The following is a 17,255-nucleotide window of genomic DNA, read 5'->3' on the forward strand; positions in this document are numbered from 1 at the left end:
CCTCCACCTTGGGGGTGCCCAGGAGTGGACACCTCACAGGGAAAGCCAGGATGGGTTCCACAGCGGTATTCATACAATCGCCTTGAGACCCTTGTGGGTGAGTAGTAAGCTATACAAGTATCAATTTACATTTACATTCACATTAAAGTTACATCTGAATTAATTCATTCAGTGATGGCATTAGATTTCAGAAAAAGATAATATGACCGTCAAGTACAAGTGTGGAGAGTGTGACAGTTAGTGAATAAAGTGCTCAGTGCATCAAATCATGTACAGTGCAATACAATAACATTGATATACAAATTATATACAGGGATTAGGTTGGCCAGAGTCTGGTTTCATCTCCAAGGAGACATAAAGTTTGTATATAGGCTCCTGGAGTATCTGGACCACAGGTGAGCATCGACGTTTCGACCCTGGTGCCCCAATTGGTGGTCGCGGCTGGTCTTTATCAAGACAGGAGGGGGGGACAGTATGTGGAATAGGAAGAAAGAATCTTAGCCTGATGGGTAGCCAATGGGTCAAACCCCCAAAGAATCGAAGCGAACCTCTAAGCGGTGATCGGGTGCAGCGAACCGCTCGTGAATGGATATCGTCCCTATTGGATAGTTAGGGCAAACCCTAAAGGTGACATACGTTTTAAAAAAGGTGGAATTGCCAGTTTCAATCTGCAAACAGACTGCAATGGCACAGCTGAGACACGTTTTAAAGGGCTACCTAACTGGGTGACACAATAAGGGCTGCAGGCCCAATAGTAGCATTGAATTGCCGTGCCCTGAGTACATGTAGTACCACTTTACTAGGAACTTATAAGGATCTTATAAGTAAACTAAATATGTCAATTGGGTGTAAGCCGATTTTTCTATGTTTGAAAGGAGACATCAGAAGAAATTTAGTTCTAGTTAGAGGTGATAAAGTGCACAGAGTTCTAATGCCAACACAAATGAATTTCAGAAAACAGGAGGGCAGAAGGCAAAAGGTTTGGGGTAAAGTTGCAGAGAGGGTCAAGTCCAACACAGTTGTTCATGCAAATAGTATGTCCTCCCATCACTGGATGACATTAGCAGAGAGTGGTACGAATCAATTTTTATGAAGTGGGATAGTGCTTCGGTGCTAAGTTGATATCATGTTTATTGAAGTTGGGCTCAGATGAGAATATAACCCTTAGCCTCAAATTATGATATGTTTACAATTTTAATGATTTAATTTGCGGGAAAAGAATATGTAAACTCATAATTTTGTGGTTGAAAGATTACTTTCTTGGGCGCGTTCTGATGCTGCTAGGGATGTTGTACTGTTCAGCTTGGACTTAGAATTTTTTTGATTCTGCTCACTATTCTGTAATACTCTGTTTGCTGAAAGTCTTCGTGACATTGGCTTTTGCATTTCTGATATCTGTACTGCACCTTTTACATTTTTGTAATTAATCTTTTAAATCGCATTCCTGATCTAGAACTCAAACATTGAGCATACCCTTTAATTAATTGACTGCATTTTTGATGTGCTAGGGGGTGGCTTTCCTCAGGACACATTGCCTCATAAATTGATGTTTAACACCATCTCGGATTCATCAACCTGTGGGCTTGCAGTTCAGATAATATTATGGGGTGTAAAATGTTAGGGGTTCCTGGACCTGCACAGGCTTTAAAGCCGATAGTGGAGCAAAAGATGACATACTAACTTTGAAGATGGAGACAGAGACCTCTTATGGAAAAAAAGACATGAAATGGAATATCCACTACTCCTGCATGCAATTTAAACATTTTATGAGAAGTCATAGGTGCAGATGGAGTTAAACGATAATTAAAACGGCTTCCACAGAAAGTTACACCAATATGGTTCTAAAACAGAGGCGCGTTTTAGCATCCCAGTTATTTAATCCCTAGGTGGCCGACAAGGGAGCAGTAATCGTAAATCGGTGATCGTATCTTCAAAGCTGGTGCCCCAACGAGTGAGCATTTGCAGTTCATTTATGACACAATATCCTGTTGGGCTCTCCCAGTGTGTCTACAGCACTCACGAACCTGCCTACAGCGATATGGCACAAACAATACATTGAGGGTTAAAACAAGCAATCTAAGAAGGATATTTTTGGTCGAATATCATAAAATAGGGACATTGTGGAGGCCTGGACAAGAGATAGAAATTGTTAACAAGGCCTTGTTTTATGAGTAAGTAAGATTTCTATTAGATTTCGTTGACTGGAGATGGCTGTCTTCTTCAAAAATAGAAAGATGTAATATACATAAAGTAAATATGTTATCTTTGAGCATAGTCCGGTGAGGAATGTTATTTTAGTTTACAGGTGGGAGACCAGGAGAAAAACGGCTGTTTAGTTTTAATTCGTTAGATAACATATTTTATATGCAGATATTTTTAATTTCGGTGTGACATGATATACTTGTGTATGATGTGACGTGTGAATGCAGGAATCATTCAAAATTTGGCTACTAAACTTGACCACCTGGGAGCAAAATGTACATATTGATCAGCCTTATAAAACTGTAATTGCTTTAAATAACTTAACAATAATGTAACACTACATGCAAAGTACATGCAAACATCAGATTTCAAAGCTATACTTCGGTAACCTGGCTTGTATAGCAGAAGTCAATCCAAACTCCTGACTCTTTGTTACAGGCACCGACCTTACCCCATGAGGCTCAGTAAGGAATCCTGACCTTAGTGACTTGTATCACTTCACTTGTACACATGACCAACAACACACAGTGCAAAATCACAAGCATTTCCCTGCTCATGGAGGGGTGGCGTGGCTAGCTACAAGGGACTGTGTAGATCCTCCAAACACACACACAGCACTGACTGACATGTGTTGCGCTCCCTTCTACCATATACGCTATGTCCTCAGTATCTGCAGTGCACAATACAAACATAATGCACATTTCTATGTTCCCTTCTGTCTTTTGGAACTCTTTTGTCGATGGTGTAAATGACGCTGTCACATGATGTGTCAGTTCTGTCCCCAGCCTCCCTGTGCACAGTGGGCCAGGGTTGAAAACTTTGCTCCAAGATTATCTGAGGAAGTGGAAGAGTTCCTCTTGTGCGGAGATTACTTTTTAGACTCGCCCACGAAACTCACAGTACGCCGGTGCAGCAGACAGACAACATGCAAAAGGCTGTGAGAAGGCGTTTCCTCGGTAAGTAGTCCCTATATTCAACCTTTTAATTGAAAACATTCAGCACGCGAGTAACTAGACTTTCGTATGCATTTGGCAGTAAAGAGAGAAAAACAGTCTTAAGTGGAAAGGCCTTAGGTACAAAGGACAACAATCTCGCGATTTAGTGAACATAGTGGAGAAGTGTGGCTCAATGGTTAGAGCGGCAGACCTTGATGCAGAGCGCTGGCCAGGGACCAGGGTTTGATTCCCGCCTCGGCGGGATCGGGCTTAAATTCCTCCGACCGGATATTCTCGCCTCAGTGCCGAATCTAAGCATGGGCCCCACGCTGCAACTCTGGGCAATAGCTTGCTTAGTCTCCACAACGGCCCCCGATACACAAGGGATGCCTGGTTTCACCATGGGATGCCCAGGAGTGGACACCTCACAAGGAAAAGCCAGGAGGGGTTCCCTTGTGGTAGGAGTACAAGCGCCGGGATGCCTCCGGGTTACTGTTCGCGCTATACAAATACAACACATTTACATTTACATAGTACAAATGTGGGAAGATCTCTTTTACTCCAACTACCTTGGTTGGTTTGACTATTAAGTGGGTTTGGGGGCATGTTATATTGAAAAATGGTGTTAATTGTGGCTCTTATAAAGAATTTAGTAGAAGGTCAAAACATTACATAGATGAAAGTTGGAATGTATCTGTAGCAAGGAGTTAGGACTTACGACCAATATTTGATGTTATAATGGAGAGAAGGTGAATAAAAAACGTATTTCTTTAGAGGAGAACCCCCAGAAGGAGCAAAAAGAGTGGAACATAAATGAAAAACAAAGCATACTCTGAAGAGCCATGTTCCACACTCCTGTCAGCATGTACGCAGCAGAACTTGTTGCAGCTTAGTTAGGTGTTCAAAAAGATCCTTGCAGACAGAGCCCTATGCACAGGTCTCTATAATGCTGGACTGGGTCTAACATGGAAAATTGTCTTCTGTGCTCATAGCACCACTGAAGAAGATGCTGCATGTCCCTCGCCCTGCAGGAAAAAAATGAAAAGAGGGATAAAAGGGAGAAAGATTCAGTCATGCACTCGTTGATGAGACAGAGTGTGAAATGAAAGTTATCATTCGGAACCAAGTCCACGGTACCTACTGCGCAGGCAGTCAGCAGCATAGCAGCCAGTGGTACGGTCACAAGGTGACTGCATGTTATCAGTATGTAGAGAGATTTATTGAGTAGGCAACATTAAATATAATAAAACATTGCAACATACAGAGCTGAGAACTTTGAGAATTGACCGCATGTGAAAGATATAATATAAATATTGCAGACATAATAAGGGTTTAAGCAAAGAGCAAAGTGAGAACAAGCAGTAAGCAATCTGAAAAAAAGGGAGAGGAGAAAAACATAGGAAAGGGAGAGAGAGAAAGAATAGAAGAGATGAAAAGACAATATATACAAAATCGCTTGTACCTTTATAAGTATGCAAAGGAAAAATCATTGAATACAACAGAAAAAAATAGCAAATATGGCATTGTAAATAATAGGTGTATACTAATTATGAGAATACATTGTAAGGTACAAATTGCACATTTGGTGAGAGGAGAGAAATCTCTGATGATGGCAGATAAGATTCGGTCACGTTAAAAAGGTAATCATATTTGTAGATTTCTAGTTTGATGTAATAACAGAAATGGCGATGGAAAGCAAAAGATCAACACATTTCCCAAGTATTCTATTAAAAATCCAGACGTCATGCAAGCTGCCCAGGAGCAAAGTCATATGAAAGGGGAATGTGGATGTGGGTGATGGCTTTAATGTGGCTCCATACCAAAAGCCAGAAAGTGGAAAGAACTGGACAAGAAAAGAACATGTGGAAATCTGTACCTGGTTCACTGTTACAGTACCAGAAAGACTTTTGGCATGCACGTTTCAGCTTAAAAAGACGAAAAGGAGTATAAAGAAGTATGTTTAAAAAAAATATATGGTTTGAGAGAGGCTGGCAGTTTGAACAGTGGGATGTATTTTGCACCCTATTCCATCCCAAAAAGAGGTCGACCAAACAACACCTAGATCAGACTCCCACAATGATTCTGTAAGCATTTGGGCCCTATCTGAATGAGATGCTCTCATGATATTGTTTATGCATGCCGCTCTAGGGTGGATGAATCATGCAATCGGAGGAGGGGATGAGCCGGGTTGGCAGTTATCATGAGAGAAGTGGTGCGTGAGTGTATTATGTATTAGATCAGTGAGTTCATAAAACTGGGAACGCATGCGAGCTGGGAGATTGGTATGGAGGATAACTTGGAAAACAGAATCAGGTGGTTTGATCATATACATTTGTATTTGCTGGAAGCCAAAAGCCCTATGGTCATTATGAAAATCAGGGAAATTAAGGCCTTCTAGAGACTTTTAGTTTTGACAGAGAGATTTAAAAAGATTTACTAAATCAAAGAAATCTGGAGAGGATATTATTGATTAAGCCAAAGAACCTTTTCAAAATCATCTTTATAGGAAGCCTCATGAGAAAGTGTTGGAAAGTGGATGTTCAGTAGTAGTAAATATGCATCTTTCACTTGCAATAAAGCCACTAACACCTTCTAGGGCTCAGTACAGGTTCCAAATTATGTCCATGCTCGTCCCTTTGTACCTTGGTTGCAAGCAGGCAGGCTTAACTTAGAAGACAGGTATGTAAAGCATTTAAAACACCAATACAATAATTAAGACAAAACACACAATAAAAATCCCACACCACGTAATAAAAATTAGAAATATTTTTTATCTTTAAAATGACACCAAATCGACAAAGATCTATTGTAGGGAACTGGAGATATGCATTTTTAAAGATTTAGCACTATATCGCACTAAGAACCTATAGTGCCACTTTGGGACATCTGGTCATGCTTGACCGGGACAAAGTTAAAGTTTCAGGCTGACCGCTATGGAGCTCTGCTCGGATCCCCCTCGTGGTAGATGTAAATGTCCAGTATTTGTAACGCGTAAACAATTATCCGAAGGTGTCAAGGCGCTGGGGCCGTCGGGAAGATTAAGCAAGCTATTGCCCAGAGTCACATAGTGCTGAGCAGACCCCTGCCACCAGAGCCGGGGCTTTGAACCATGATCCTCAGTGTCCAGCAGCAGTCGCCCTGGCCGCTGCGCCACACCTCATCCAGGCTTCAACAAGATTTTTCCTTCTGACTTAGAAACCTTTCTGGAGATTTTTCTGCTGGGGTCCCTTGTTTCCCTTCACCAGTCTGGATTCCCCGAGGGTTTTCCAGCTTGCTTTCCAGGGAGCTCCTGGTCAAACCCGGAAAGTCGGACCTCCAGAGGTTTTCAGTAGGACGTACCAGGAGGTCAGGCCAGTTCGTGGTTGAAGGTGGCTGGCTTGGCTCTTGCGGTTGAGTCAGTCCCCTTATTGAACTTTTTCCCATAGTTGGTCCAAACTTCTGGAACTTCTACTTGAAGTTCCTCTTTGGGTCCAACGTGTCCATAGCACATTCCAAGAATCTGAAATCTCCAAGATGGTCCTTGAAAGTTTGGGCCACAATTTCCACAATGCACTTTCACAAAACCCTTACAAATCCACTGGACCCACTCCAGTCAGGAGATTCTTGGTGGTGAAGGTCCAGATTAGCTATGTTAATCTGTAGCTTGCAGAGGGGTCCACTCTTTACTTCTCTGGCATCAAGGTACAATCAAAGTGCTGTAGTTCCTGATCATGCAGCAGGGGCAGTCTGTCGGAATGCAGGGTCCAAATCAAGTTTCCAGATTGGCAATCCTTCTTCTTCCTCTTTAGTCTCAAGCAGCAGATTTGAGAGGTCAAGCAGGCGATTACTCCCGCCCACTGAGGTACAGTGCAACACCCCAGAGTTTGACTACTTCCTCCAAAGTGTGCAAGAGACGCACAAATGATGGACGGAGTGCAGAACAAATCAAAACATTCACCACCAGTCAAAAGATTTTGGTTAAATCCATCACTCACCATGCCACCTCAGTTTAGTCCTGGCCATATGTAAATCAGTCTTGACCCTGTGCCTCATGGGAACAGTACAGCCCAAACTGCCAAGCCAGGTCCTCCCTGGACCAGAAACAAGCATCCTAGGTCTGGTTTCGGGGTTTTACCCCTCATCAGCCAGGATAGCTTCAGGATAAATTCAATAATAGCCTATTGTTGGATTTATCAATAACATTCTCTTAAGTCCTTGAATGCTGTTGATAGTTATACATTTGGAAACTATTACCATGTTATCCTATGGGCTAGGCATCTACAATGGGGGAACTGCAATGTGCAATGTCTCCATCTTCAGGAATATATAACATCTTTTATAAGGCCCCTGCTTATAGTACAGGCTCCCCCCCCCCACCCCCCGGGGACACCTAGGGGAGACATTCGGGGTCCTAAATATGCAAAGGTAGTGTAGATCCTCACTCCAAAATGCTCCTAGCACCAAAGTCTACTTTACTACAATGGGGGAAGTGAAATGTGCAATTTCTCTATGCCTGTGGCATATACATATATTTTATAAAGGCCCTCCTTCTAATGACAAGACTCCCCATCCCGAGACACTTAGGGCAGACCCTGGGAGGACCTAAAATGCAAAAATAGTTCATTTTATCACTTCTTAAGTACCTCTACCACCAGAGTTTTGGCACAATGGACATCTAAAAGCAGTGCTACAACACAGGGATGCTTTTAAAATGACCTCAGGCTCTCGGCAGTGCACACATGCAAGTGCAGAAAAGGCTGCTGGCCTCTAAACTGCCATGCCCTATTGCAGACTAGGGACCTATAGATAGTTTTAATCCCCATGCCTGCATATGTACTAGGGACTTACAGGGTAAGTCATGCCAATTATAGGTGTACCCTAGCATATAGTATCCCCTCATGTGTGTGTTTTTCACTGGGTATTTTCAACATGGTACTGGTCCAGGGCTTGCCCAGAGCAGCCCCCAGGAAACTCTCAGAGTCAGGAAACCATCATCTAGGGATCTCAAATGGGACAAAAGGTGGGGCGGCTCTGAAAACAGGTCCTCATTTCCAACAGAAAAAATTTGATAATGGGGAGGAGCATCATTTTACTAGTGTCAAGACAAACCCACCAGGAAAGGTACAATGGACACTATTTCTGAGAAAAAGTTAGGAGTTCATCTGATGGGGTATCTGAGCAAATGTTTCATGTTTTCTTAAGAGCAATCAATTGCCAAATGCCTAAACATTTTATTTTGTAGGAGTTCCATGGTAGGAGTGCATTAGAAAAAAATCTGTTTGGTACAATATTTGTTCAATTGCAATACGTAAGTTTTGTCTACATTTAGTTTATATCCGGACACTGTGGAAAAGAGGTTGAGTTCATGGAGGAAAGCAAGGAGAGAACGGTGTGGACATAAATAAAAGAATGTCATCTGCATAAGCTGTGGACGTTATGTGGATGTCCTTAATTTTGAACCTAGAAAATTCATCTGAAGCCCTGAGTTGATGGAGAAAAGGTTTCAAGGCTAGAGCAAATAAAAAAAGAGAAAGGGGGCATCCCTGATGAGTTCTTCTGTTGAAAGGAAAATATGGAGAGAATATACCATTAGCTAATAGAAAAAAATGTAGAAACACGTATAACAATGAGATCAATCGCAAAACATTAGGACCACATCATGCCATTGCAGAGTCTTTTTTAAAAAGCACCAATCAAGCCTATTAAAGGCTGTTTCTGTATCTAAAGATAACACTGCCGCAGCTTTATTAATGATGTTTAAAAAAGTAATAGAATCATCTTCTACAGTCCTATGCAGAATAAAATCAGATTGGTGGACATCAATGAGGCCAGACATTAGAGGAAGTACGTGAAGAGCCACGGCCCTAGGGTATTTCTTGCAATCTGTATTGATTAAAGAAATAGGTTTGAAATGTTTGCAATGAGTGAGGTTTCGATCTTTTTTTAGGAATTATACAGGTCATAGCTTCTGTAAAAGATCCAGAAGAGGATTTTAGAGCATGGAAGTGATAAATAATTTGAAAACTTTGGGATTAAGGAGTTTAGCAAAATGAAGATAAAACTCAACAGTAACACAGTCTGGACCTGGTGCTTTACCTTATGGAAGAGACTCTACAACTGTGAAGAGTTCTCTCAGTATGAAGTGATTGTGCTAAAATAGAGAGATCTGGCAAAGGTGAAAGTCTAGGTTTAAGAAGGTTAAGATTGGAGTAGCAGTTATTTAGAGACTCTCCCAATAGCGAGGTTTCAGGAGTATATAGGTCTTTATAATACGAAGCAAAGCATGCTGCGATGTCGGCATCTCCAGATATTTTGTCTCCAGAGTTACTAACAATGGATTTAGTAGACATTTTTTCCTTCCTGCACTTTAAGAATCGAGCTAGAATGGAGCCAGCTTTATTGTTACTGCCATAATATGTGGTGTTTAGTTTGAGGAGTGTACTGCATGCCCGTTCAGTTGTATACTTGTTGCATTCAATCTTGGCAGTAACTACGGCATCAAGATGCAAATGACTCTTTTTGCTTGTGTAAAAGCTCTGTTTGAGTAGCTTTATGCATTCCATACAGAATGATATGGCGTTTGACCATTAGCCTTAAGTATGAAAAAGTAAAGGCAGTATAAGAACCGAGAAGGAGGCGTCTGAGAGTAATGAATTATTAAAAATCCAAGAGGATTCAATAGGTCTGCCAATTAGAATATCTAAGTCAGTCAGCACTGGGGCATGGCCCAGATTAGAATGGAGCCAAAATCTGAATTAACACAATGCTGTAATAAGTTTTTACTAAGAATATGTACTTATTCGAGATTCGGTATGATGGGTGGGAGAATAAAAGGAGTATTCTAACAGCTTGGATTTGTATAATCTCCAAGAGTCGGAGAGTGAGTATACGGAAACCAGTGTTTACAAGGCTCTATGAGAAGCATGGGAACAAAATGTGAGGTAGATTTCTTGTCAAAGGATCAAGAGCTTGATTAAAGTCACCTCCCACCAGTAAATTATCAGTAGTTTGATCAGAGGTAGTGCCATAAAGGGATTGCCAAACATTTGGTTCTGGGTGGTTTGGACCATAGATGTTTAATAATGTGAAGGAGGTTTTATCAATATTAGGTGTGACTAGTAGCCAGGGAGAATTTTGACATCATTCCTGGTGAAAGTGGAGAGAAAAGAATATTTCACCAACCCATTATTTTTTAAGTTTAACAATTTCCAATTCATAAAGGTGCGTCTCCTTTAGTAAGGCAATTTGGCATTTCAATTGAGCTAGATTAGACAACACACACTGTTGTTTAATGGAACTCTTTAGCCCCTTGACTTCCATGTAACAATCTAAGTTGCATAACATTGAGAGAAAATAAGCATCTGCTGATTCTTAAAAAATACAAGGTCTGACCATTGTTAAAACACAGAGGAGACAATGAGAAGAAAAAGGAGTGTGGGGAGTAATGTGGAGGAAAGCAGCATCCGAAAAAATAATTTAGAAGGATTTGGCATTGCAATTACAAAGGGTCAGTGAATGCTGGGAAAGGAAAGTAGATAAGATAACACCCCGAATAGCGAAAGGACAGTGCAACACCTAAGAGAGAAAGGTGATTTGCAGCTTCGGCAAAGAGGTGTGAGTGACAAACAGGGAAGTAATACATATAGGAGCAGAATCAAATACAGCAACCAGGCAGGATGAACCTGAAATAGAACTGCAAAAATAATAGCATATAATCATAAGTCTCTAACATTAACAAAGGACCCGACTAAGGAACATGGAGATGGACAATGGAAATAATGGAGACAGAACATTTAGATAAGGAATACATGTAAGATTCTATTCCAAGATAAAATAAGAGGGGGAAAGAAAAAAAGAACAATCATTGAGCAGGATAAACTATGCAAAGATGATTTAAACTAGAAGAAAAAATAAAACATAAGACACAATTTGAAAATGACGGAATCACCAATTGCAAAAAATAAAACATGTTGGATCCTTCTGAACATTCTGGAATACCAAAAATATGAAGGTTATTACCACTATTCCTACTATCCACGTTTTCTGTTCATGTCAGGGTTGAAATCCTCAAGGCTACTCGCTGTTCCAATGTGAAAATGGGTTAATCATGAGAGGACCATTTATATTCAATTCATTTTGACAAAATATTAGTATCAGGTATGAATCATTTTAGAGCTCTAAATTCCTCCATCGTCCTCCAAAGTTAAATGAATAGGTGATTTAGAGGGGGAATCAAGATCCTTTTTTGGATGTTTAACCAAGTTTTGATATGGTTCCAGTAGCATGAGAGGAGGGAGACCTTTCCCTTCCAAAGTCAGAAACACTTTCCATGATAATTCGGGAAGCCATATTAGTGCTTTGTGGTTGAGTTCACAGAGGGCAGAGGAAGTTTGAAGGTTTGAAGGAGTGTGAAGATTTGCTGCTACTTTGCATTCTGCAAGATCTCCCCATAAAAGGCCACAAATCAAGGAAGGTGAAATAAGGAAAGCCGGTCACACTGACATTTTCCAAGATGAAGTGGCAGCAGACTCAGCCAGTGAGGTTTATACAATAGAGCTATTGCCTCAGATGAAAGAGCAATAAAGTATTGCCTGGAGATTACATATATATAAAAATATGGCAGCCAATACGAAATGACAAGTCAAGGTCAGAAAAGTATAGTTTGTGCCCCCAAGATATATGGGCTAAGGGATCATTATTTGAAGTCATTGTAAAGCCTGAAGGTGCCGCAGAAATAGGAGGTTTCAGATTGCATTGTGAATAGAATTACCTTAGGAGCAGAAGAGATGTAGGAAATGGTGGCCTCCAGAGATGGAGTCGAGAAGTCACCAAGTTAGAAAATAAAGCTATGTCATCATCATGTTGGCCTTCCAATGCCTGAGATAAAGTTCAAGTTCAAGTTCAGGAATTTGTATAGCGCACTACTCACCCAGAGGGTCTCAAGGCGCTTGAGGGAGGGTGGGTGCATTACTTTTCGAATAACCAGGTTTTTAGTTGCTTTCTGAAGGAGAGGTGGTTCTGTGTAAGTCGGAGGTGAGTGGGTAGAGAATTCCAGGTTTTGGCCGCTAAGTAGGAGAAGGATCTTCCTCCCATGGTGGATCTGTGGATACGCGGAATTGCGGCAAAGGCTTGATTGGATGATCGTAGTTGGCGGGTGGGTGTGTAGAAGGATAGTCGTGTGTTGAGGCATTCGGGTCCTAGGTCGTAGAGGGCCTTGTGTGCGTGGGTGAGAGACGGAACGTTATTCTCTTGTTGACGGGGAGCCAGTGGAGATCCCTCAGGTGACTGGAGATGTGAGCATGACGGGGAATATCCAGTATGAGTCTGGCTGAGGCGTTTTGGATGCGTTGGAGATTTTTCTGTAGTTTGGCTGTGGTCCTGGCGTATAGGGTATTTCCATAGTCCAGTCGGCTGGTGACCAGTGCGTGGCTGACTGTCTTTCTTGTTTCGGTGGGGATCCAGCGGAAGATTTTTTTAAGCATGCGTAGTATGTTGAAGCATGAAGATGAGACGGCGTTGACTTGTCTGGTCATCGAGAGGGAGGAGTCTAGGATGAAGCCCAGGTTACGTGCGTGATCTGTAGGTATGGGTGCGGTACCCAGGCCCGGTGGCCACCATGAGTCGTCCCAGGCAGAGGGGGATGATCCTAAGATGAGGACTTCCGTTTTGTCCGAGTTAAGTTTTAAACAGCTGTTCTTCATACATTCGGCTACTTCTTTCATTCCTTCGTGTGGATTGGTTTTGGCGGTGTTTGGGTCTTTGGTGAGGGAGAGGATCATCTGGGTGTCGTCTGCGTAGGAGATGATGTTGAGGTTGTGTTGGCGTGCAATGGATGCGAGGGGACTCATGTATACGTTAAAGAGGGTGAGGCTGAGTGAGGATCCTTGTGGTACACCACAAATGACTTTGGTGGCCTCTGATTTGAATGGGGGAGGCGGACTCTCTGGGTTCTTCCGGCGAGGAACGAGATGATCCAATCCAAAGCTTTTCCTTGTATTCCGACATTGTTGAGGCGTTGTATGAGTGTGCTATGACATACTGTGTCGAAGGCGGCGGAGAGGTCGAGTAGGATGAGGGCAACTGTTTCTCCGTTGTCCAGTAGCGTTCGGATGTCGTCTGTGGCTGCGATGAGGGCGGTTTCGGTGCTGTGTTTGGCTCAGAAGCCAGATTGTGAAGGGTCGAGGGAATTGTTGGATTCAAGGAAGGTGGCGAGCTGAGTATTGACGGCTTTCACGATGACTTTGGCCGGGAAGGGGAGGAGTGAGTTGGGGCGGTAGTTCTTAAGTTCAGAGGGGTCCGCTGTAGGTTTCTTCAGAAGGGTGCTGAGTTCGGCATGTTTCCAGCTTTCTGGGAAGGTGGCGGAGTTGAGGGAGCAGTTGATGACATCGCGGAGATGGGGTGCGATGATGGAGTCTGCTTTGTTGAAGATGTGGTGGGTGCATGGGTCAGTTGGTGAGCCTGAGTGGATGGAGTTCATCAGACGGATGGTGTCTTCAGTAGTGATTGGGTTCCAGATGCAAAGGTTGTGGGAGTGCTTTTTTAGTTCGGAGGTGGGTGGTGTGGATTGTTCTTCAGACAGGTTTTCAAAGCTGTTATGAATGTCGGAGATTTTGTTGTGGAAGAAAGAGGATAGAGAGTCGCAGAGGTCTTGGGGGGGAGTGATGTCGTTGGTGCCGGCGGTGGGGTTGGTAAATTCTTTGACGATGTTGAATAGTTCTTTGCTGTTTTGGGCGTTGTTGTCGAGTCGATCCTTGAAAGCTGATTTCTTGGTGGATCAGATCAATTGGTGGTGTTTGCGGGTGGCGTCCTTGAAGGTGGTCAGGTTGCTAGTGGTTGGGTTTTTTCTCCAGGTTTTCTCGAGGGTGCTAATTCGTCGGCGCTGTGGGTGATCCATTGTGTGAGTTTGGTGGCAGCTTGGTTTGGGTCCGATGATATGGCGGGGGGGTTTTGGTTAAGCGATGTGAAGAGTTGGTCAGTGGTGATTTTGTTCCAGTTTCTTCGAGGAATAGGTTGTGGTGGGATGTGGGTCGTGGTCTTTTTGTAGCTGAAGTGAACGCAGCTGTGGTCCGTCCAATGGAGAGCTGTGGTGTGATCGAAGGAGATGTGTTTGCTGGAGGTGAAGATAGGGTCGAGCGTGTGTCCGGCTAAGCGTGTGTCCGGCTAAGTGGGTTGGGGTGTCAACAAGTTGTTTGAGTGCGAGATTGGCCAGGTTGTCTAGGAGGGTGGTGGTGTTGCTGTCGTTTTTTCTTTTCCAGGTGGAAGTTGAGGTCTCCCAGTAGAATGTAGTTCTCGGAGGTGAGGGCATGTGGGCTGATGAAGTCGGTGATGTCTTCGTTGAATTGTGTGCGGGTTCCTGGTGGTCTGTAGATGAGGGTGCCTCTAAGTGTGGTCCTGGGGTCGGTGTGGATCTGGAAGTGAAGGTGTTCGGCGGTCGCGAGGTTATCGTCGGAGCTGGTCGTTATTCGGATGGTGTTCTTATGGGCGATGGCGATGCCTCCTCCTGTTTGGTTGGTGCGGTCTTTTCGGATGATCTTGTAGGTGTCCGGGATGGCTATGGCGATGTCGGGCGCTGATGAGGCGTTCATCCAGGTTTCTGTAAGGAAGGCGACGTCCGGCGATGTAGTGTCGAGTAGGTCCCAGAGTTCAGTGGCGTGTTTGTGGACCGATCGGGTGTTCAGCAGGATGCATTTCAGGTGGTTAGAGTCGGAGCTGTGTTTGGAGGAAGAGGATTTGGCGTGGGTCCTGATGCAGGCAACTTGCAGGAGTGGCAGGCGAATGGTCCGTGGGTGTATCCTGGGGTAGCTACACGGCATTGTGGGGTGCGTCCGGGGTTAAGGGCAAGGAGAGTAGCAGCGTCATACGTTAAGCGAGTGGGGTGGGTATTGCGAGGACTGCGAGGACCAGGGGGTCTGGCGCTGGGCACGGTCCAGGCACGGGCGGGCGTAGACGGGCTTACCTTTGGCGCACCTTCGGCGCGCATGGGGCGCGACCGCTGCGCGTGAACGCTGCCCGCGTAGGCATCTGTCATATGTGGATAGTGGAAAGGGAGGGGCGAGGGAGGGTCAGCTGGGAGGCGGGAGCGGGGTGGAGATCCGGTGGGTGAGGCACAACAATAACAAGAAAATGGCAGCGAGCCAAAAGCGCTACAGTCTTGGGGCACAAACAGCGAGAACGCAAAGCAAATGGTAGTGGCACCGGCACAATCAGGCAGCAATCAGTATTACAGGCAGCGCAGCAATATTTAAAATACAAATAAAGCGTACTTCGGCAATCAAAGCGCTATGATTTTAAATGGTAAAACAAATGAGCAAACTAGCAAACTAGCAGGCTAGCGCTACAGTGTACTTGCGATATTCGAGCAGTCAGAGTTAAATGTGGGAGCGAGGCGAGGTATCAGACAGCAGTCCAGGTGGCAGGCAGAGCAGGGAGCAGCGTGAGGAGCAACCGCTTTGAAACAAATGTGAGTATGAGGTATCCAATGCATGTGAAATGCATGTGAACCCAGTTGTCTTGCCAAAAGCATGTCATGAGTGATGTAATATGTGACGTCATCAGCAGTGCATTGCAGGCGCGCAAGTTATAGTGAGTCCAACTAACTATAACGTGGGAATTTCAATGGTTCTATGTCAGTAAAATTTCCAGCAAACTATAACTGTTGTCAAACCTATGGTTTTTTCAGTGAATTTAATAAGTTTTTTAAATGCTAATTCCTAACAATATATAGGGCCTCAAACCTATGATTTTTTCAGTGAATTTTAAAGGTTTTTTAATAGCAAATTTCTATAGCTATGAAATGTAATATTTTTTATAATGAATCCTATATTGTATATTTATGTAATACAATTTTTTAAATGTATATTGTTCATGGTTTTTTATTTATTTTTAATTTTTTGGCCCTGGAGCGCTCCCGGTGCGCGTACCGGTGAGCGCACCGGTAAGCGCAGTCATGCGGCGCGGCGCGGTGCGCGTTCTGTTAGCGCTATTGCCGCGAACGAAAACATCATTGTGACGTATCGCGTAGCCGCGTCCGTGTGATACGCACGGCATAAGCGCGCCCGGAAGCACTCGAGCGCATACGATCGCGCTAGGTAAGCACGTCGGGTCATGTGACCTGAAAATAACACTTTTCATTGGTTTGGGACAGTTTTGGTTTCCAAATGATAAAGCCAGTGTCATGTGACCTGAAAATAACACTTTTCATTGGTTCAGGACAGTTTTGTTTTCCAAAAGATGAAAGCCCCCACCTTTTTTCCTCATTCTCACCTTTTACATTGACTGAGGAAGACCTGTTTGCAGACCTAGTTGTACCTATTTTTTACTGAGAAATGGCTACAGTAGCAGCAGCAGCAGGAGCATCTCAACCATCACCACCACCACAAGGACCACCACAACACCACAGTGGTGGAGAAGAAGAAGAGGAGGATGAGGAGGAGGAGGAGGAGAGGCGGTACCTGCCTGAAGATACTACCACCTATAAGCCAAAGGAGCACATTGTCTGGGAGATTTTTAAAATCCCAAGGGGCCTCAAGAAAGTTAATGCGCCAAAGGTTACTTGTCTGATCTGTGGCACTGTACTTTCCGGGGGGAACCCTGCCAAAAAGTATTCTTTTGGCAACAACACCATGATTCGCCACATGCAACGCCAGCACACAAACAACTATGCTGCGGCAGAGGTCAGAAAAATGATCAGAAACCCTCCTCAATCTTCACCCAGCACCTCCCAAAGTAAGCAACCCACTCCATCGGGTCCAGAGACAAGTGAGATGGTCCAAAAAATCCAAACCCAGTTTGGAGATTTCAAAATTGTTTGCAAATTTTGTGGAAGGACAATTTGCTATGGAGAGCAAAGTATTAAACTGATTAACCACGCCCCTTTTTACACCTCTCTGCAACGCAGCCCCGTGCATGTTTGAAGAGGGGGAACTAATTCCCCTTGCATACTAGGGGCCCCTGGGGGCCAACTTGCCCACCAGGAGCCTCTAGTATGCGCCAGGGGGCTGCATTGCCGAGAGGTGTAATGAGGCCACACCCTTTTTTACACCTCTCTGCAACGCAGCCCCACATGCATGTTTGAAGAGGGGGAACTAATTCCCCTTGCATACTAGGGGTACCTGGGTCATATCTGCCCAAACACCGATA

At 43.9% G+C, this 17,255-nt stretch overlaps 1 long non-coding RNA gene across 1 annotated transcript in view; it reads left to right on the top strand.

Moving 5' to 3' along the window:
• Positions 1 to 3,098: 3,098 nt before the first annotated feature.
• LOC147701760 (uncharacterized) overlaps positions 3,099 to 17,255 on the top strand; it is a 135,760-nt gene continuing 121,603 nt past the window's right edge. The window contains exon 1 of the long non-coding RNA XR_015297476.1: positions 3,099 to 3,158. This is a non-coding gene — a long non-coding RNA (uncharacterized LOC147701760). The remainder of the gene's footprint in view (positions 3,159 to 17,255) is intronic.

The sequence above is a fragment of the Lissotriton vulgaris genome, chromosome 7 (genome assembly GCF_964263255.1).
Source record: "Lissotriton vulgaris chromosome 7, aLisVul1.2, whole genome shotgun sequence".
Lineage (NCBI taxonomy): Eukaryota > Metazoa > Chordata > Amphibia > Caudata > Salamandridae > Lissotriton > Lissotriton vulgaris.